General features: G+C 40.0%; 1 non-coding gene across 1 annotated transcript; it reads left to right on the top strand.

The window, feature by feature from the left end:
- Window positions 1–301: 301 nt before the first annotated feature.
- trnas-uga (transfer RNA serine (anticodon UGA)) lies at window positions 302–378 on the top strand. The gene has a single exon. It is a non-coding gene; the product is annotated as a tRNA-Ser (tRNA).
- The last annotated feature ends 21,918 nt before the right edge of the window (window positions 379–22,296 follow it).

Below are 22,296 nucleotides of genomic sequence, written 5' to 3'. Positions count from 1 at the left end.
TTGTGTTGCTACTATTTTCTTTTTTTWTCTTTTTTCTTTCACCTTTATTTAACCAGGTAGGCCAGTTGAGAACAAGTTCTCATTTACAACTGCGACCTGGCCAAGATAAAGCAAAGCAGTGCGACAAAAACAACAACACAGAGTTACACATGGGGTAAACAAACATACAGTCAATAACACAATAGAAAAATCTCTATACAGTAAGGAGGTAAGGCAATACATGGCCAATAGTGGCAAAGTAATAACAATTTAGCAATTTACACTGGAGTGATAAATGTGCAGATGAGGATGTGCAAGTAGAGGTCCCGTGTGGCTCAGTTGGTAGAGCATGGCGCTTGAAACGCTAGGGTTGTGGGTTCATTCCCCACGGGGGGACCAGGATGAATATGTATGAACTTTCCAATTTGTAAGTCGCTCTGGATAAGAGCGTCTGCTAAATGACTTAAATGTAAAATGTAAATGTAGAAATACTGGTGTGCAAAATAGCATATAAACAAAAACAAATATGGGGATGAGGTAGGTAGGTAGTTGGTTGGATGAGCTATTTAGAGATGGGCTGTGTACAGCTGCAGCGATCGGTAAGCTGCTCTGACAGCTGACGTTTAAAGTTAGTGAGGGAGATATAAGTCTCCAACTTCAGTGATTTTTGCAATTCGTTCCAGTCATTGGCAGCAGAGACCTGGAAGGAAAGGCGGCCAAAAGAGGTGTTGGCTTTGGGGATGACCAGTGAAATATACCTGCTGGAGAGCGTGCTACGGGTGGGTGTTGCTATGGTGACCAGTGAGCTGAGATAAGGCGGAGCTTTACCTAGCAAAGATTTATAAATGACCTGGAGCCAGTGGGTTTGGCAAAGAATATGTAGCGAGGACCAGCCAACGAGAARTATGCTGGGTTGTCATGTGTTGCTGCCATGTCTTAGGTCTCTCTTCATGTAGTGTTGTGGTGTCTCTCTTGTTGTGATGTGTGTTTTGTCCAATATTTATTTATTTATATATATTTTTAAATCCCAGCCCCGTCCCCGCAGGATGCCTTTTGCCTTTTAGTAGGTCGTCATTGTAAATAAGAATTTGTTCTTAAACTGACTTGCCTAGTTAAATAAGGGTTAAATTAAAATTAAAATGTGAACTTTATGAAGCATTTATTTGGGTTGCAATTTCTGAGGCTGGCAACCAGTTGTGTAAAGTACTTAAGAAAAAATAGTTTAACCTGTCTAGCCCCGGGGTTCCGCTAGCGGAACTCCTCCCACATTCCACTGAAAAGGCAGAGCGCGAAATTCAAAAAATATTTTTGAGAAATATTTAACTTTCACACATTAACAAGTCCAATACAGCAAATGAAAGATAAACATCTTGTGAATCCAGTCAACATGTCCGATTTTTAAAAATGTTTTACAGCGAAAACACCACGTATATTTATGTTAGCTCACCACCAAATACAAAAAAGCACAGACATTTCTTTCACAGCACAGGTAGCATGCACAAAACCAACCTAACTAACCAAGAACCAACCAAACTAACCAAGAAACAACTTCATCAGATGACAGTCTTATAACATGTTACACAATAAATCTATGTTTTGTTAAAAAAAAAATCATATTTGAGCTATAAATCAGTTTTACATTGCAGCTACCATCACAGCTACCGTCAAAAATAGCACRGAAGCAGCCAGAGTAATTATAGAGACCAACGTGGAATACCTAAATACTCATCATAAAACATTTCTGAAAAATGCATGGTGTACAGCAAATGAAAGACAAACATCTTGTGAATCCAGCCAATATTTCAGATTTTTTAAGTGTTTTACAGCGAAAACACAATATAGCATTATATTAGCTTACCACAATAGCCAGAAACACAAGCCATTTACCAGCAGCAAAAGTTAGCAATGATAGATACACTAGTTCTTAATGCAATCGCCGTGTTAGAATTCTAAAAATAACTTCATTACGACATCCAGCTTAGTTATAGCGAGAGAGTGCCCAAAATCTGGGCGCAAACTACTAGTTCACATGTTCGACAGATATATGAAATAGCATCATAAAATGGGTCCTACTTTTGATGATCTTCCATCAGAATGTTGTACAAGGGGTCCTTTGTCGGGAACAATCGTTGTTTGGTTTTAGAATGGCCTTTTTCCCTCGCGAATTAGCAAGCAAAACTAGCCAAGTGGCGCTAAGCTGTCCATCTTCACCAAACGCAAAGAACGCAACACGTCTAAACTCCCGAAAAAATTTCAATAATCTAATAAAACTATATTGAAAAAACATACTTTACGATGATATCTTCACATTTATCAAATAAAATCAAAGCCGGAGATATAAGACGTCTATAACGATTGCTTTTCAGAAGCCAATACTGGTGACCTTTATGCGCTTCCTGAACAAACGAATTCTGGGGTCATGTCATTCCAAGCTGTCTCTTTTGKCKATYGAAAGAGATTGAGACCCCATTTCACCTCTCACAGCCTATTGACATCTAGTGGAAGGCATATGAAGTGCATGTATAGTCATAAGTCTCAAGCAAAATGATCTGGAGGCCCTGGAACAGAGCCTCGATTTYAGATTTTTCACTTTCTGACAGGAAGTTTGCTAAAATACTTTTAGTCTTTTACTCAAGTAGTATTTTACTGGGTGACTTTCACTTTTGCTTGAGTCATTTTCTATCAAGGTATCTTTACTTTTACTCAAGTATGACAATTGAGTACTTTTTCCACCACTGCTGGTAACTCTAATGAACGTATCCTCTGCAGCAGAGGTAACTCTGGGTCTTCCTTTCCTGTGGTGGTCCTCCTGTGGTGGTCCTCATTTATCATAGCTCTTGATGGTTTTTGTGACTGCAATTGCAGAAACTCTTGACATTTTCCGGATTGACTGACCTTCATGTCTTAAAGTAATGATGGACTGTCGTTTCTCTTTGCTTATTTGAGCTGTTCTTGCCATAATATGAACTTGGTCTTTTACCAAATAGGGCAATCTTCTGTATACCACCCCTACCTTGTCAACGCATTAAGATGGAAAGAAATTCTACAAATTAACTTTTAACAAGGCACACCTGTTAATTGAAATGCATTCCAGGTGACTACCTCATGAAGCTGGTTGAGAAAATGCGAAGAGTGTGCAAAGCTGTCATCAAGGCAAAGGGTGGCTACTTTGAAGAATCTCAAATATAAAAAACATTTTGATTTGTTTTACACTTTTTTGGTTAATCATGATTCCATATGTGTTATTTCATTGTTTTGATGTCTTCACTATCATTCTACAATGTAGAAAATAGTAAAAATAAAGAAAACCCCTGTAATGAGTAGGCGTGTCCAAACTTTTGACTGGTACAGTTTAAACACACACTGAGTGTACAAAACATTAGGAACACCTATTCTTTCCATGACATAGCCTGTTAAATTGTCACTTGTTAAATTGACTTGAATCCATGTAGATGAAGGGGAGGAGACATGTTAAAGAATAATTTTTATCCTTGAGACAATTGAGACATGGATTGTGTATGTGTGACATTCAGAATGTGAATGGGCAAGACAACTTACTTAAGTGCCTTTGAACGGGGTATGGTAGTAGGTGCCAGGTGCACCGGTTTGAATGTGTCAAGAACTGCAACGCTGCTGGGTTTTTCACACTCAACAGTTTCCCGTGTGTATCAAGAATGGTCCACCACCCAAAGGACATCCAGCCAACTTGACACAACTGTGGGAAGCATTTGTGTCAACATGGGCCAGCGTCCCTGAGAAACTCTTTCGACACTTTGTAGAGTCCATGCCTCATTTCTGAGGGTAAAAGGGGGATATTAGGAAGGTGTTCTTAATGTTTTATATACTCATTGTATATCCTGTATATAACAGTTGGGATAACGGGGAACATTGGAAGAAGCACATTCCAAATCGTCATTGATAAGGAGAGCTCATTAGCTCAAACATTGGAATGTTCTTAACAAAACTACGAACTGATCGAATCCACAAGAGATGGGGAGAGATATAAAGCAAGCAGTCTCAGTTCTTGCTGCAAGTCAGATATATAGTTCGACCACTTCACAAGAGCAGTATGCTGGAAATCAATAGTGTCTGGTCAGAGCTCTTCTACCGCAGCACTTACTCCAGTTCAAGAGCCCCTTAAATGACTGAGGGTGGGTCCGTGGCCCAAACCACAGAACATTTAACTACTTTCTATTTACAGAACTTAGTTCATCTTGCTATCACTATTTTATAACAACTTGACGAAGATAAGATGCCTCACACCATCCGTGATTAAATTGAGACATTGATCCAACTCCATCAATTGAATCCTACACTCTCTTTGCATTGTACCTTAAATAATTTTATCTCTAGAAAGATCATGCACAAGCCCCACTGGAGAGATCCAACTGGTTGGTCAGGTTGACACGGAATTATGTCATTTTTATGGGATTCCAGGTAACACTAGGGACACTAGTCTAAGTACGGTGGTAGAGTGTTCCGGATATACAGTACAGTGAGTTTAAAAAGTATTGGGACAGTGACAATTTTTGTTGTTGTTTTGCCTCTGTACTCCATCACTTTGGATTTGAAATGATACAATTGAAGTGCGGACTGTCAGCTTTAATTTAAAGGGTGTTTTCATCCATATCGGTAAACCGTTTAGAAATTACAGCACTTTTTGTACACAGTCCTCCCATTTTGGGGGACCATTACTGATAATCCTGAATGAATCGTGAATAATGATGAGTGAAAAGTTACAGATGCACAAATATCATACCCCCATGACATGCTAACCTCTCACCATTACAATAACAGGGGACGTTAGCATTTTTGGGGGTATGATATTTTTGTGCATCTGCATCTGTAACTTTCTCACTCATCATTATTCACGATTAATTTGGGATTATCCGTAATCATGGTAGCATCCACATTCATGTAGAAGTGTTTGAAAACATATTCTATTATTATTGACAATAAAAGTGACTCTGAAATGACACAATACATTATCTACCATTAATTTCTATTGGGCACAAATCTGAAACACAACCAAAACAAACAGAAAATGCATCTCAAAAATGTATACAGTCACAATTTTGATGTAGTCATTGCATGCTATGAATATGGGACCAAATATTTAGCTTGTTTTCTAATCCTCATAAGTGAATTTGTTCAAAAACTTTTTGTCCCCTAAAATTTGGGGACTATGTACAAGAAGTGCTGTAATTTCTAAGCGGTTCAGCCGAAATGGATGAAAATACCCCCACATTAATTCTGACAGTCTGTTCTTTAACCTCATAGTCATTATATCATTTCAAATCCAAAGTGCTGMAATACAGAGCTCACTGTAAAAAGCACATACCGTGTCTTCGAAAGTATTGACACCCCTTGACTTTTTCCACATTTGCTGTGTTACTAAGTGCAAATAAAATGGATTTGATTGTAAAAAAAAATTGTCAACAATCTACACAAAATACTCTGTAATGTCTAAGTGAAAGAAAACTTCTAAAAAAAACGTAAAGTTTGAAAAATAAAGCACTAATATACCTTGATTATATAGATGTTCAAACCCCAGAGTTACATACATGTTAGAATCACCTTTGGCAGCGATTACAGCTGTGATTACAGCTTTGTACTCCTGGATTGTACAATATTTGCACATTATAATTTTTTTTATTCTTCACAGCTCTGTCAAATTGGTTGTTGACAGCCATTTTCAAGTCTTACAATAGATTTTCAAACCGATTTAAGTCAAAGCTGAAATTAGGCCACTCAGGAACATTCAATGTCATCTTGGTAAGCAACTCCATTGTATATTTGGCCTTGTGATTTAGGTTATTGTCCTGCTGAAAGGTGAATTTGTCTCCCAGTGTTTGTTGGAAAGCAGACTGAACCAGGTTATTCTAGGATTTTGCGTGTGCTTAGCTCTATTCCGTTTATTTTCATCATCAAAAACTTCCTAGTCCTTGCCGATGACAAGCATATCCATAACATGATGCAGCCTCCACCACGCTTGAAAATATTAAGAGTGGTACTCAGTGATGTGTTTGCCACATTATTTGCAGTTTTAATATGTTTTGGAATATTTTTATTCTGTACAGGCTTCCTTCTTTTCACTCTGTCAATTAGGTTAGTATTTTGGAGTAACTACAATGTTGTTGATGCATCCTCAGTTTTCTCCTATCACAGCTTTTAACTGTAAGAGTTTTAAAGTCACCATTGGCCTCATGGTGAAATCCCTGAGTAGTTTTCTTCCTTTCTGGCAACTTAGTTCGGAAGGATGCCTGTATCTTTGCAGTGATTGGGTGTATTGTAGTGACTGGGTGTATTGATACACCATCCAAAGTGTAATTAATAACTTCACCACGCTTAAAGGGAAATGCATTCATTTTGTGCGTCTACAAATTGGTCTCATTCTTTGTGAGGCATTGGAAAACCTCCCTGGTCTTTGTGGTTGAATCTGTATTTGAAATTCACTGCTTGACTGACATAACTTACAGATAATTGTATGCGTGGGGTACAGAGATGAGGTAGTCATTAAATAATCATGTTAAACACTATTGTTGCACACAGAGTGAGTCCATGCAACTTACTATGTGACTTGTTAAGCAACTTTTTACTCCTGAACTTATTTACCCTTGCCATAACAAAGGGTCTGAATTCCTTTTGACTCAAGACATTTCAGGTTTTAATTAAAATGTTTTAATTCATTTGTAAACATTTCAAAAAACCAAATTCCACTTTGACATTATGGGGTATTGTGTGTAGGCCAGTGAGCAAATATCTAAATGTAATCCATTTTAAATTCAGTCTGTCACACAACAAAATGTGGAAAAAGTCAAAGGGTGTGAATACTTTCTAAAAGCAGTGTACAAAATCAATAGTTCTTGTGCCACACTTGTAATTAATTCATACATTTAAAAGTGTGTAAACCTTTTAGATTTTTAGAAAGGCTCAATCTTTATCGTTCTACATTGTGGTGTGTCCATAGTAGTGCATGGTTCCGAGTTCTTTATTATTGAATGAGTTGCATCAACTTCGGGCTGAGAGGTCTTGTTGAGATGCAGCATCACTCTCCCCCTCGCCGTTGATAGTGTCATGCATATTTCATGATCAATGTAATGTCAATGAGTTCTATACTAATCCACCTGAGAGCCAGAGCGAGTAGACCCAATGATCAGGGTGAGTGAACTCAAACAGACTGGGATAAATATTGTATTTTGAGAGGCAGAGGTAGAAGATAGAAATAGAGAGAGAAAGGAAGGGCAATATAGAGCCTGGTATTTACCTTCCTCTTTTGATAACAAGTTGTAGATAAGATTAAAACCTGAGGATTTCTATTGTGGACACCGAGGCAGACATATCCCCCATTCTAATTGCTATCTGCAAGTCATGCAGATGTCTGCAAAATATAACTCACATTAGTGTAAAGTTGATATTTTGCCCTAGCATTCAAGGGAGAAAAAAAGGTGCAGAATTGAATTTAGAGTGCGGGATAATTGATTGCAAAGTGGGTATGTGTCTTGACAAGTCAATAAGCTGTAACAGCCAGTGCATTCAATGTATGCCCTGCTGTGCTGAAACAGAGTTCACACACAATTCCAAAATATCATAATAATAGTATATATATATATATATAACTGTACAGTGAGTTTACAAAACATTAAGTAAACCTTCCTAATATTGCATTTTTCTTATCCTCAGAACCACCTCAATTAATTGGGACATGGACTCTACAAGGTGTCGAAAGCATTCCACAGGGATACTGGCCCATGTTGACGCCAATGCTTCCCACAGTTGTGTCAAGTTGGCTGGATGTCCATTGGGGGGTGGACCATTCTTGATACACACGGGAAACTGTTAAACGCGAAAAACCCAGTGTGCCTGGCATCTACTACCATACCCTTTTCAAAGGCAATTAAATATCTAGTCTTGCCCATTCACCCTCTGAATGTCACACATACACAATCCATGTCTCAGTTGTCTCAAGGCTTAAAAATCATTCTTTAACCTGTCTCGTCACCTTCATCGACACTGATTAAAGTCATTTAACAAGTGCCATCAATAAGGGCTCATAGCTATCACCTGGATTTAACTAGTCAAATCTATGTCATGGAAAGAACAGGTGTTCCTAATTTTATAGTACATCTTACATCACATTACAGGTAATTCTGACAACTTGAAAGCTTTATTTCCCTAAAACAATATGTGTAGATGAAGATCAAGGTTATCAACTGAATTCACCCTCAAAGTAAATCCATTTTTAAGTGGGATGTCCAGTGGGAGGTTTACCAAAGACACCCCTGTGAGCTGATTGGTTGATACTTCCTTTTCAATGGGAGCAGAGGGACTACTCAAATAGAACTGTGTCAGATCTCAGTCCAAATGCATTGAGAACAAGCTCGCAAGCCAAGCTAATTAGACTGAAAGATATTAGGGAAGTTTCCTACAACGTAAACAGACACTGATAGAGGCTGTGAAACTGCATGAGAATTTCAGTTTAATCCCAGGCTGTTACCTCAGCAWTGGGCTAATAGTAAGAATGTTTATCCACTGGACTTACGCACAAGTTTGAAATATCCAAACATATCCTTCCTCTCATACTTAGGCAGGTTATTCTGCCCTAGGAGTAGAATAACCTGCCTAATGCCAATTTTTTCACATTGACATTTTCACTCCGGTGCGAGCGTTTCAAACACTTTCAAAAAACTTTAATGTGACAAAATTTATAGAGTGCAGGGTAACAAAATAATTTATTGAGATAAACAGGTATGGATGTTCTTGCACTTTCTTTTAGACCCATTTGACACAGAACAAAATTACTATTGCGACTGAGTGATCCTTGTTCCCATGTAGCTAGGGGAGTTAACGTGGAATTACAGGAAGAAAGGTTGTATTTTACATCAGATGATTAGCCTTTTTAGACCTAATTATGTCCCAGGGGACCCTGGGACTTTCCTCAGCACTTCTCTCTGACACTGTGAGCTCTACCTTTACCTTCTCCACTCAGCTGCTGACCGACGGATACAGACAGACTTACTCCTCCCAATTATGCCCAAATTCCCTGCAGTGCCCATCCAAAGACCTCTACTCCAATGTATGTTAACGTGTCGATTTCTTTTACCCAATTAGTCTCGCTTATTGGTTTATTCTTTGCTTAAATGCCACATCAATGGGATTCATCCTCAAGTATGATGTCAAGCTGTTTTGTCATTGAACACATTGAATCGATTTCCAATATGTATATATGGATGTTAGTGTTAGGTAAAGCAGGGATTGAACTTTCTATCCCAGAAGATATTCAACAAGTGAACACTTTCAGGTCCTTTGTACTACTCTCTCTCATAAGGAGGGCCTCTGATAAGCCAGGCAGATGTTCAGGTTCTATGCACGTCAGATTAGAATGGTGGTTATTTACACCAACTGCAAACATTGCTGTACAGTTGGGGCCCAAGGTCAAACTTCTCAACTGTCGAATCTTGGTCATAATTAATTATCTACTGTAAAGGAATAAAAAAAAGATCAGGACAAGTTATCTTTCAAACATGAAACAAAAAACTGAGCAATACGTAGACCAGAAGTCCACTAACTGCGATAAATGAAGTTTGTCCTTAGTTGTTTTGCAAATGCAAGTTATCTTTCAAACAAATGTTGAGCAGATATTGTACTTAAACACAATTGACTGCTCTCTGAACCTGCAGTTGAAGGACAAGTCAGTGTTAACATTTACTGGTGGAAATAGTGAAGTGACATTAAGCATACTGCATAGCCATACCACTGTTAGATGCATCAGTGTAACAATGTGTCTCTAGAATGAGTTCTCTCTCCTTTTAATTGTATTCATAGTGACCTCAAATGATTCATTCATAAAGTGTCCCTGGCAGCTAGACYGCACAAGTACTAACTGATCGCTTAGATAGTTTTGGAATGTGCTATAAATTGACATTGGTGCACTAGGCAGTAGACCAGAACTGGAGAACTGGAGTGCATGTCCCTTGATTAGATAAGTATGCAAAGTGTTTGTCTGTCTTTGGCATGTGCTGTGTTATTGCACCCTATTAGAGTGGGACCACTTGTCTTGGGGAGGGAATGAACATAACTTAAGCCAAGCACCCTGCAATTCAATTTAGAGGTGGGCAGGATGTCTGAAATTCTCAGCACACTCTAAGGTAAAGTCTCATTAATAAAGAACAAAATCACTATTAAGCCATTAGATGTGGTACTATCAGTAAATGAGTGTTCCTGGCTGTGCATGTGCATTTTGATTTTGACTGATTTGACCATAGCTGGCAGTAATAGCATGCAGATTTAGTGGAACATGCATACCAACTCATCTCAATATCGGATATTAGATACAACTGAATGTTCCTGGTCAGTACTGCAACATTTTACAGAATGGCAATCTCTTTTCAAATGTAGAAATGCTGTTGTCAATCTTGTTATGCCCTAATGTATATAAATGGATAAACTGTAGCTGAACTATAGTGTAATCATCATTGAAAGCCTTCACAGTAACCGTTCTACCATGATATTGTGTTAGGGTTGAGGCATTGTTCATTCAATACAATTGTGCGGGACTACGAGCATGGGATGTTTGCCACTACTTAATTGATAGTGTCATTATAGAGATAGAGCTGCTTATTTGGTTTTAATTTCGYTACCCCCCCCATGAGAAAAGTAGCTGATTATGACTTTTTCTTCTATGAGTCCACTCTATGTGTTTTAGGCACTCAATGTCTGCTCTCTCTAATTAAATGAGGTGAAACAGCCGTGTGTTGCACTTTTATGTTTCAATTTTGTCAGCATGTTTCCAAATGCACCCATCTGAATTTCAAATGATAAATGTAAATATAAAGTCTACTCTCAGAGAAGCAATTACATTAAAGGCTACATTATGGAAATAAAGACAAAAACCTACAATGTGTAATTTCATTTCCTGCATTTAGTTCCTCATAGGGATATGAAGAAAATAACATTTATTCAATTTGCTAATATTTAAGTGCTTAGACTTCCCTGAAAAACCACATTACTGCTGGAATAAATGAAATATGTGCACTGTGCATTTCTAGATTTTCATTTTTTTACTACAGTTATTACATTTGAATCGAGGATACCTCARAGTTTGGAATTTGACTTATTTTAACATTAACCTTATGACCTCAGACAGGATAATATTTCATTTTTTTGGCATAGATTACAAKTCTTTAACCGAAGGACCGTAGTTGCATGTAGCCTTGAAAAAAATCTGTCAAATTAACTCCTATTCCTCTTCGGTCTAACAGCGAATTTAACGAGCATGTGATTCCCAGGTGTGTCAGAAAATATTGTACAACTCATATGTTGCTCAAGTTCATTAATAAGTTGATCGTTAACTTTATTATCAAAGATCCATACATATTGGGAAAGTCATTCCTAAAGAATGAAAAATGCTTGGGAAAATATAACTGATAGCATTGGCTGACCAAAGCTCTCTAAGACACAAAAGGCGACCTGTCACTAAAAGATGAATGAAATTCAGATACATGACTGAATAATCTGTAAATCATACTAGAAGCCATTCCTGGAGATCATTTTTCCATGCATGGTTCCAACAGCGCTGGTATTAGCGGACATATGGATCACAGCCTGCAGGAATGCTTCAGTCTCACTGCAGAATCATTATTTCGATAAACGGAGCCAGGTTACAAATAGGCTCATAGAGTTCTTGGGTGGCTCTATTTTTGTTTCCAGACTCCCTTTTGTCTTATTGATCTGAATCTGTGCAGCCATAGCATCTTTAAGAAAGACAMGCAAAATATTGGGTACATTTTGTCCACTGTGGTCTATAGTGTCATTTAAGCGTTGGGCTATTCACCTGTAGTAGCGGTGCGTGAGTAAAATCACTGGGGAAGTGAAGCCAGAAGGAAAAGCCATACTACAACCTGTGTTGGGATAATTGTGTTGTTTGCTCTTGTCACGCCCTGACCATGGAGAGCTGCTTATTCTCTATGTTGGTTGGGGCGTGGCAGTGACTAGGGTGGGTTATCTAGGTGAATAATGATCTATGTTGGCCTGGTATGGTTCCCAATCAGAGGCAGCTGTTTATCCTTGTCTCTGATTGGGGATCATATTTAGGCAGCCATTTCCCCATTGTGCTTTGTGGGATCTTGACWATGGATAGTAGCCTGTTAGCACTATTATTAGCGTCACGTTTCGTTTGGGTTTTATTGTTTGGTTTTGCTGTGAGTTTCACTTAGTAATAAAAAGATGTGGAACCCAGATCACGCTGCGCTTTGGTCCACTCATTATAACGAACGTGACAGCTCTATAACCTGTTAGTTAATATGCCTTGCCACTGTGAAATATAGGCCTATGGCTGAGACAATAAGAAGACACACTGGCAGAATAAATTCAACCACACCTTATTTTCATCACAAAACCAGAGAGCAACATCTGTCCAGTGAACTCCACAAAGCTTATTGCATGTAACAAACAGTTACATAACCTACAGCATGGACAAGCAAGTTAATGTTTCCGACATTTTCGGACTACTAAACAACTTTTAGTTTAGAACCACAGAAAGTTACCGGAAGGAGCTGCCTGCACTATTCCAGCACCATTTKATCTTCAACATTTCAACATCATCAAATCACTTATGCTTAGTCTAATACAGTGACAAATAAAAGATACCAAAAACTATTTAGTCCAATCAACATCAGCTGAATATGTTGTGGCTGTCCATGGTTCTCATTTATCTGTGTGTGTGTGTGTGTGTGTGTGTGTGTGTGTGTGTGTGTGTGTGTGTGTGTGTTGGTGTGTGTGTGTGTGTGTGTGTGTGTGTGTGTGTGTGTGTGTGTGTGTGTGTGTGTGTGTGTGTGTGTGTGTGTGTGTGTGTGTGTGTGTGTGTGTGTGTGTGTGTGTGTGTGTGTCAAGTAGAAAAAACATGTTACTCACCTTATTTGAAGAGAAACGCCAATGCCATCCTCCTCTCTTTCATGTTCTCGAAACGGTCTATGACCTGTCATACAGTACATACTGTTAGCTTTTGTTGTCCTAGGCTATCTAGCTAAAATGCTTGCTTGCCTAACTTCCTTTCATGGGCAACAATGAGCCAGCTAGTTAACATTAGCCTACAACATCTAGCTACATATTGAACTTCCAGCCTCTCAGGCCAGGGGCACAATGTATGAATTGATGGTTGGATCATAATTGCTGTTATAATCATTGGCCAGTATGGAGAATTAAGGAAAACCACAAGTCCAAATCCCTATCTTCTTCCTGGCTGATTTAGGAAAGGGACGATTTTAGCTAGCTAGCCACCAGAGGACAACGACACACCGAGATGCAACAAGTGTTTTCTGTCAATGACGTTTTGATTTTGATGTGATGAGATTGGTATGAAGCCAAATACAAACTGGCTTCTAGTAACACTTTTTTTGGTGTGTCCAAGGCCATTCACAGTTGAGCTCAATGCTGATTGGCTATTATTCTACAAAATGATATAAAGGGAGGCTAAATGCTTACTGGCTTCACTTTCATTCAATGCTACGGGCGGCAACAATGTCATACTCTTTTTGACCAGACAGCATCAGATAGATGGGCTACACATACTGAGATAGAGGGAGCTGTTTCACTCGCTTGGATGCTTTCTCCAGTGAGATACAGTCATTCAGCCTCTTGCTAATTAACTTTTTGGCTGCAGGGGGCGTATTGAAAAACTGGAAAATATGTGCAAATTTTCAAACGGCCTCTTAATCAATTTTTGCTCTTACAATATGCATATTATTATTACTATTGGATAGAAAACAGTCTCTAGTTTCTAAACCCGTTTTAATTATTTCTCTAAGTGGAACAGAACTATTTTTACAGCCCATTTCTTATCCGGAAGTGAGATTTCCAAAATCGATGTCGCTCTTCAAGCCCTTGTCTATAAAAGGGCATGTCACTTAGGACTGTAGAAACACGTCATACGCCTTCCTCTGGGTGTCATGCGGAAGTGAGAGAAGAAATCACTTGATTATCTCTTCCTGGGGTTGAACACAACCTCTTGGAGTGAGTGTTGCGCAGTTTATTTTTTCTTTCTGGGCGCGAAGTAGGACCTGGACTCGGCTCCTGGAAAACACTCTGTAAAGGTGAATATGATCTCTGGCTTCGATTTTATTTGATACATGTCACAATATCATCCTAAAGTATGTTATTTCAATATAGTTTAATTATATTATTGAAATGTATTCTGGACTTTAGACGTGATGCGACGCAATKATTTTTTCAAGATGGAGACTGCCAGTGTGCTTGCTAATTCAAGAGGGAAATTGTTCGTTCTGGATCGAAATAAAGACATTTCTGAAGAAAGGACCCCTTGGAGAACATTCTGATGGAAGATCAACAAAGATAAGGACCCAATTTGGGATGCTTTTTCATATATCTGTTGAACTGTGCTATGCTACCGTTTGCCTTGAGTCAATGCTGTTGTGATGTTAGCTATTGTAGTAAGCTAATATAACGATATATTGTGTTTTCGCTGTAAAACACTTGAAAAATCGGAAATATTGGCTCTATTCACAAGATCTTTCTCTTTCATTAGCTATCCACCATATATTTCTCTGAAATGTTTTATGATGTGTAATTAGTAGTTGACGTTGGTGTCTGTATTTTCTCTGGCTACTCCCGTGCGATTTCTGACTGTAGCTATGATGGTAGCAGTAATGTAAAACTGATTTATAGCTAAAATATGCACATTGTTTGAACAAAACATAGATTTATTGTGTAACATGTTATAGGACTGTCATCTGAGGTAGTTTTTTCTAGGTTATTTAGGTTGGTTCTAGGTTAGTTAGGTTGGCTTGTGCATGCTACTTGCATCCTACTTGTGCTGTGAAAAATGTCTGTCCTCCTTTTTTATTTGGTGGTGAGCTAACATAAATATATGTGGTGTTTTCTCTGTAAAACATTAAAAAAATCGGACATGTTGGCTGGATTGACAAGATGTTTATCTTTCAAATGCTGTATTGGACTTGTTAATGTGTGAAAGTTAAATATWWAAAAAAAATAGATTTTGAATTTCGCGCCCTGCACTTGAGCTGGATGTTGTCATAGGTGTACCGGCGTCGGGCTGACGTCGGGCTGCAGCCATAACAGGTTTAAAGGAAAATTATGAAACACAAAGAGATATCTGTATTTGTGAATTTTTMGGGGAAGCCTGGCTTCCCTTGGCATTCATGAATACACACCATTGTTCATCTGATAATGCCATGTTTCATTTATCTAAATCAAAGTAACACATACAATCAATTGGCTTATTACAAGTGTATCAATTCCTCAATAAACCACTTGAAAAGACACATGGCATGTTTTACACTCAAAGTTTGCTTTGAGAAATTTGAATTAAAACCTGTCAGCATTACTAACAAAATGTATCTGACAATGCATACAAACTAATAAAGACCGCTTATACAGTTTGCATGATGTCTTGAGTGGGTGAATTTTTTTCGGTGTGACATGGCCTCGTAGAGGTCTGAAATCACAGATGTGCTCTACAGGGCTCCGTGCTTTTACACCACCGTCAGCATCTTTCCCAACCACCTAGCATATGTGGTGTTTCAGCCTGGATTGCATCCATGAGGAAGCACAGGAGAAGGTTTGCTGACCCTAGTCAAAAAAGAGAGAGAGAGAGAGAAAGAGAGAGAGAAAGAGAGAGAGAGAGAGAAAGAGAGAAAGAGAGAGAGAGAGAGAGAGAGAGAAGCCCTGTTCATAACTGGTTCTAACATGTGTACTTTGTCCTAATCTTGTCCACATTCTGATAATGCACACATTTTTTAGACAGGTGTAGAAATCAAAAGACATGTTGGCTATGTTTTCACAGGCAGCCCAATTCTGATCTTCTTTCCTCTAATTGGTATTTTGACCAATCATATCAGATCTTTTGACATCAGATACTTTTTAGAACGTTCAAAAGACCAATTAGAGAAAAAAAGGTAAGAATTGGGCTGCCTGTGTAAATGCAGGAAAAGTGTCTTTTGATTGTCTACACCTGTCTAAAAAATGTGATCATTATGATCTGATTTCAATGGACCTGGACTAAATGTGATCATTATGATCTGATTTCAATGGTCCTGGACTGTGAAATAATTTCAATCATCATTATTCTGCCCTCTAAAATCATTGACAGGTGGCACCATTGCCTTATGGCATCAATATGTGTCAACATATATATTATTTTGAAAGAATATCTGTCAAATAACTTGCATATAAGGAGGGACCAGGAAATCTGTTCACAATGCGGACATAGTGGACGGATAATAGACACATTCTTATTAACAATTTTATAGGAATTAGAATGTTACTGTAAAAATGTGAATGTCAATACTATTTTCATCCACTACTGTTTTACCCATAGCCATAGCATCTCCACTCTTCAGGATCCATAGGAGATCAAGTCATGCAAACCTGCACAAAGCCTAGAGGAACAGGGGAAGACAACAATTTATTGTAATGTCATTCATCATTCACTCTCGGCCAGGTAATTGATTGTAGCTTTGCCTCATTAATAGCAGGCATTGTTTCCCCCCTGTCTTTTTGATGGAGTGAGTGCAGCTCTCTGATTAGCACAACATTTTTTGATGAACACCATATCAGAGCAAATGTTTATGAAGGTACACCAGCAATTTTGACATTAAGGACTTTATCCAGACAAACTCATCCACACTCCAAAGTTGCAGTGAGAAGGTGTATTTGGGGATAATGAAGCAAGGTTTAATTCACTGCAAATTACATTGAGATAGCAATTTTTATGACTAAAAATACTCAATGTTTTGYACTATATACTCAGGGAAAGGTTGCCTGTCTAAGAGTAACTTAGATACAACATTTTAYGGCTGGGAGTCCAAATTGAAAAGTATTCACATTTCTACCACACTTTTGTAGGTGGTGTAACTAAGGACTGAAAACAGTTCATRCAAAATACATTATTTTCGCTGGTGTCGACTGCCTATTTTTCATTGTCTGCTTGGGTTATTTAGCTAGTTTCATTAGCCTTTGGCTAGCGTTAGCCTTTGGCTAGCTCCTTGGACAACAAATAGAAGCCATGGGGGCATTTTGGGTGCAAGCTCTACAAATAATACTACACATAATGAGGCTTAGTTGTCAAGTTATTTTAAGGTCCCAAGAGAGATGTTTCCATGTTCCCTAACTTAGTGACCAAAAATTGTTGCATATGCCACGTAAGGTGGAGATGTGGGATGGTGGGTGGGGGGACTYGATGACCTTTTGGAAAAGCTCCCTCATTGAAGCTGTCCCGCAGCTTTGGCTGTAGTGGTATTTACATTAACATTTCAATACATCCAGCCTGGTCAGGGATAAAATATTCATTTGACCTTTAAGGCTAAAGGACTTAGTTAAATGCTGTCATATCATTTAACCTTAAAAATGTACACTGCAGGACCCAGTAGCAGGACTATCCCTCATTACTGCCACATTCTAGACAAGGATAGGTACCTTTGCTGACAGCTCTGATGTGACAAAGGGACTGTTCTATTGTTAGCTGTGAAAGCCATTCATCCGATCATCTCCCATTGTAAATTTGGTTGGCAGTTTTGACAAACAAGGTGTGTCTTATTATCACACACATGCAGACCTGTACACACACACACACACACATACACACACAAATGCATGAAGGCACGCATGCACAGACACAAACCCTCCATCTGCTTGAAACAAACGAAATGGATGCATGCCCTTTGGGAGCCGTAGCAAATGAATGCTGTTGACAGAACAATTAGCATTTTAAAGACGGAATAACCTTTACTCAATACATCATTTTTATTACTCTGGACCTTCCTTTCCATCAGCAGCAGGACCCCAAGCCTGGTGTGTATGGCAGCATGCAATTTATTTTAAATATTTAACAAAGCAAATCAGTTAAGAACAAATTCTTATTTACAGTGACAGCCTAGGAACAGTGGGTTAACTGCCTTGTTCAGGGGCAGAACATCAGATTTTAACCTTGTCAGCTAGGGGATTCGATCTAGCAACCTTTATTTTACTGGCCCAATGCTCTAACCACTAGGCTACCWGCCACCCCAATTATCTATAGCTTGAAGCCTGAGGAACCCGTGAGAACTGTTTAATGTGCTAAAGCAGGTGTAGTCAGACAGAAAGGGCATTCTAGGCAGAGATGGATTTGTCATCTCCTGACCCTCACATCACAACTGTGCCAGTGAAGTGTGCCGAGGTGCACACATTACACACACAAACCCCTTGTATCGGCGTTAACTGGTAGCATGCTGCTTCCATCGAGGAGGTATCTGCCATATTTTCTGCCCATAATTCCATCCTCCTGATCCCTGCTTACAAGCAAAAATTAGCAGGAAGACCAGTGACTACATCAATAAAAAAGTGGTCAGATGAAGCAAATGCTAAGCTACAGGACTGTTTTGCGAGCACAGACTGGAATATGTTCCGGGATACCTCCAATGGCATTGAGGAGTACACCACATCTGTCATTGGCTTCATCAATAAGTGCATCGATGACGTCGTCCCCACAGTCACCGTACATACATACCCCAACCAGAAGCCATGGATTACAGGCAGCATCCACACTGAGCTAAAGGCTAGATCTGCCACTTTCAAGGAGCGGGACTCTAACCCGGAAGCTTATAAGAAATCCCACTATGCCCTCCGACGAACCATCAAACAGGCAAAGCATCAATACATAACTAAGATCGAGTCATACTACACCAGTTCTGATGCTCGTCGGATGTGGCAGGGCCTGCAAACCATTAAAGACTACAAAGGGAAGCACAGGCGAGAGCTGTACTCAGAGCATGCGCTGACCAACTAGCAAGTGTCTTCACTGACATTTTCAAACTCTCCCTGTCCGTGTCTGTAATACCAACATGTTTTAAGCAGACCACCATAGTGCCTGTGCCCAAGAAAACTAAGGTAACCTGCCTAAATGACTACCGAACCGTAGCACTCACGTCTGTAGACATGAAGTGCTTTGAAAGGCTGGTCATGGCTCACATCAACATCATCATCCCAGAAACCCATCATCCCAGAGACCCACTCCAATTTGCATACCGCCCCAACAGATCCACAGATGATGCAGTCTCTATTGCACTCCACACTGTCCTTTCCCACCTGGACAAAAGGAACACCTATATGAGAATGCTATTCATTGACTACAGCTCAGCATTCAACACCATAGTGCCCTCAAAGCTCATCAATAAGCTAAGGACCCRGGGACTAAACACCTCCCTCTGCAACTGGATCCTGAATTTCCTGACCGGCCGCCCCCAAGTTGAAAGGGTAGGTAACAACACATTCGCCACGATGATCCTCAACACAGGGGCCCCTCCGGGGTGCGTGCTCAGCCCCCTCCTGCACTCCCTGTTCACTCATGACTGCACGGCCAGGCATGACTCCAACACCATCATTAAATTTGCCGATGACACAACAGTGGTAGGTKTGATCACCTACAATGACGAGACAGCCTATAGGGAGGAGGTCAGAGACCTGGCCGTGTGGTGCAAGGACAACAACCTCTCTCTCAATGTGATCAAGACAAGGAGATGATTGTGGACTACAGGAAAAAGAGGACCACGCACGCCCCTATTCCCATTAACAGGGCTGTAGTGGAGCAGGGTGAGAGCTTCAAGTTCCTTGGTGTCCACATCACCAATAAACTAACATGGTCCAAGCACACCATGACAGTCGTGAAGTGGGCACGACAAAACCTATTCCCCCTCAGGAGACTGAAAAGATTTGGCATGGGTCCTCAGATCCTCAAAAGGTTCTACAGCTGCACCATCGAGAGCATCCTGACAGGTTGCATCACTGCCTGGTATGGCAACTGCTCGGCCTCTGACCGCAAGGCACTACAGAGGGTAATGCGTACTGCCCAGTACATCACTGGGGCTAAGCTTCCTGCCATCCAGGACCTCTGTACCAGGTGGTGTCAGAGGAAGGACTACAAATTGTCCAAAGACTCCAGCACCCTAGTCATAGACTGTTCTCTCTGCTACCCATGGCAAGCGGTACCGGAGCGCCAAGTCTAGGTCCAAGAGGCTTCTAAACAGCTTCTACCCCCAAGCCATAAGATCCTGAACATCTAGTCAAATGCCTACCAGACTATTTGCATTGCCCCCCCCCCCCCTCCCCTCTCCACACCACTGCCACTTCTCTGTTGTCATCTATGCATAGTCACTTTAATTAACTCTACCTACATGTACAATACCCTACTCAACTAACCGGTGCCCCCGCACATTGACTCTGTACCGGCACCCCCCTGTATATATTGTTATCTTTCACCGCTGCTCTTGAATTACTTTTTGCTCTTTAGTTACTTTTATCTCTTATTCGTATTTGAAACTGCATGTTGGTTAGGGGCTCGTGAGTAATAATTTCACTGTAAAGCCTACACCTGTTGTATGCGGCGCATGTGACTAATACAATTTAATTTGATTTGATCTCACAGGAGCTGGAGTACCCATTGGTTCCAATATTGATTTAGAGGTTGTACGGAAGGATTACAGTAGATAATTTAAAGATTGATTGGTTCTGCATTTCATTTGGTCTGATAAATCACAAACATTGAATACTTAGCATACCATTCCAAAAAGATCCCTTTGGAAATTAGGTCTATAATCACACAACATTATTAACTGAATGTACTGTGATATATTTCAAATTTTGGCATTTGGATTCACGGCCAACAAAACATAAAATACATTCCTAGTATAACTGCCAAGAGATTGTAGCTTCACTGTAATACGTGAGTAGACTTTGTCCAGAATGGTCCTTGTAAGGCAGTGGTTCCCAACCTTTTTCAGTTACTGTACCACCAACTTAATTTTGTTCTGCCCAAKGTGTCCCTGAAGTACCTCCTCATGTGCATTTTACCAGCAGGCCTTTGGTCTCATGAGTCTTCTCAAGTACCCCCTGTGGATAGGCAAAGTACCCCCAGGGGTCCTAGTACCCATGGTTGGGATCCACTGTTGTAAGTAAACAGTTTCACTGATTGGTATGATGTCTGGTAAATTTGTTGATAAAATAAAACATTTACTAATTGGATTCATGTTTGTATGCACAGCTGTCTGTGGAAGTGTTGTGCGTGTGTGTGCGTACATGCATGCATCTTTGCGTGCATGTGTGGTTCCCCTGTCGGCTCTTTTAGGTGTCTGAAACCAAGAGGAACTTTGAGTAAGGTGGACGTTTTCACTTAAAAGCTCACTCTCAAAACTCATTTTAAAGAAGAAGGAGCAGAGGGACTAATATGAAGGTCTTCAGAGTCTGTTGACTGTATTGCTTTTATCCACCCCTCTCGTTATCCACTATGGAAATTTACTCGTCATCTTCCCAAAAGCCCATCTATGGATGGGTATTGAAAATAAGCTACACACACTGTCAATTTGAAATTTTATTTTATTGAGAGTAATATACTTACAGTGTCTGGAAACTGTAATGTAAAGTATATGTTGTCTGAATAAATTTTGGAAGGCCAACTCTGAAGACAAACTGAATTGGTGATGCATGGTCAGGAGTCCAAGTGGTATTTTGCCATGCCTTCTCCTGACCAACATATACTGCAATARCAAAACTATGTGGATATCTGTTTGTCGAAAATCTCATTCCAAAATCATGGGCATTAATATGGAGTTGGTACCCCCTTTGCTGCTTTCCATTAGATGTTGGAACATTGCTGCGGGGACTTGCTTCCAATGAGCCACAAGAGCATTAATGAGGTCAGCACTGATGGTGGGCGGTTAGGCCTGGCTCGCAGTCAGCGTTCCAATTAATTCCAAAGGTGTTCGAGGAGACAAGGGCTCTGTGCAGGCCAGTCAAGTTCTTCCACACTGATCTCGACAAACCACTTCTGTATGGACCTCACTTTGTGTATGGGGGCATTGTCATGCTAAAKCAGGAAAGGGCCTTCACCAATCTGTTGCCACAAAGTTGGAAGCACAGAATTGTCTAGAATGTTATTGTATGCTTTCGCGTTAAGATGTCCCTTCACTGGATCTAAGGGGCCTAGTTCGAACCATGAAAAACAGCCCCAGACCATTATTCCTCATCCACCAAACTTTACAGTTGGCACCATGTATTCAGGCAGGTAGCGTTCTCCTYGCATCCACCAAACCCAGATTAATCTGTAAAGACTGCCAGATGGTGAAGCGTGATTCATCACTCCAGAGAACGCGTTTCCACTGCTCGAGTCCAATAGGCCAGCATTACATCACTCCAGCRGCAGCTTGGCATTGCGGATGGTGATTCTTAGGCTGCYTGTGGCTGCTCGMCCATGGAAATCCATTTCATGAAGCTCCCTACAAACAGTTATTGTGCTGACGTTGCTTCCAGAGG

The sequence above is a fragment of the Salvelinus sp. IW2-2015 genome, linkage group LG15 (genome assembly GCF_002910315.2).
Source record: "Salvelinus sp. IW2-2015 linkage group LG15, ASM291031v2, whole genome shotgun sequence".
Taxonomy (NCBI): Eukaryota; Metazoa; Chordata; class Actinopteri; order Salmoniformes; family Salmonidae; genus Salvelinus; species Salvelinus sp. IW2-2015.
Note: the sequence above shows the minus strand (reverse complement) of the source record. Positions and strands in the feature narration are given on the sequence as shown.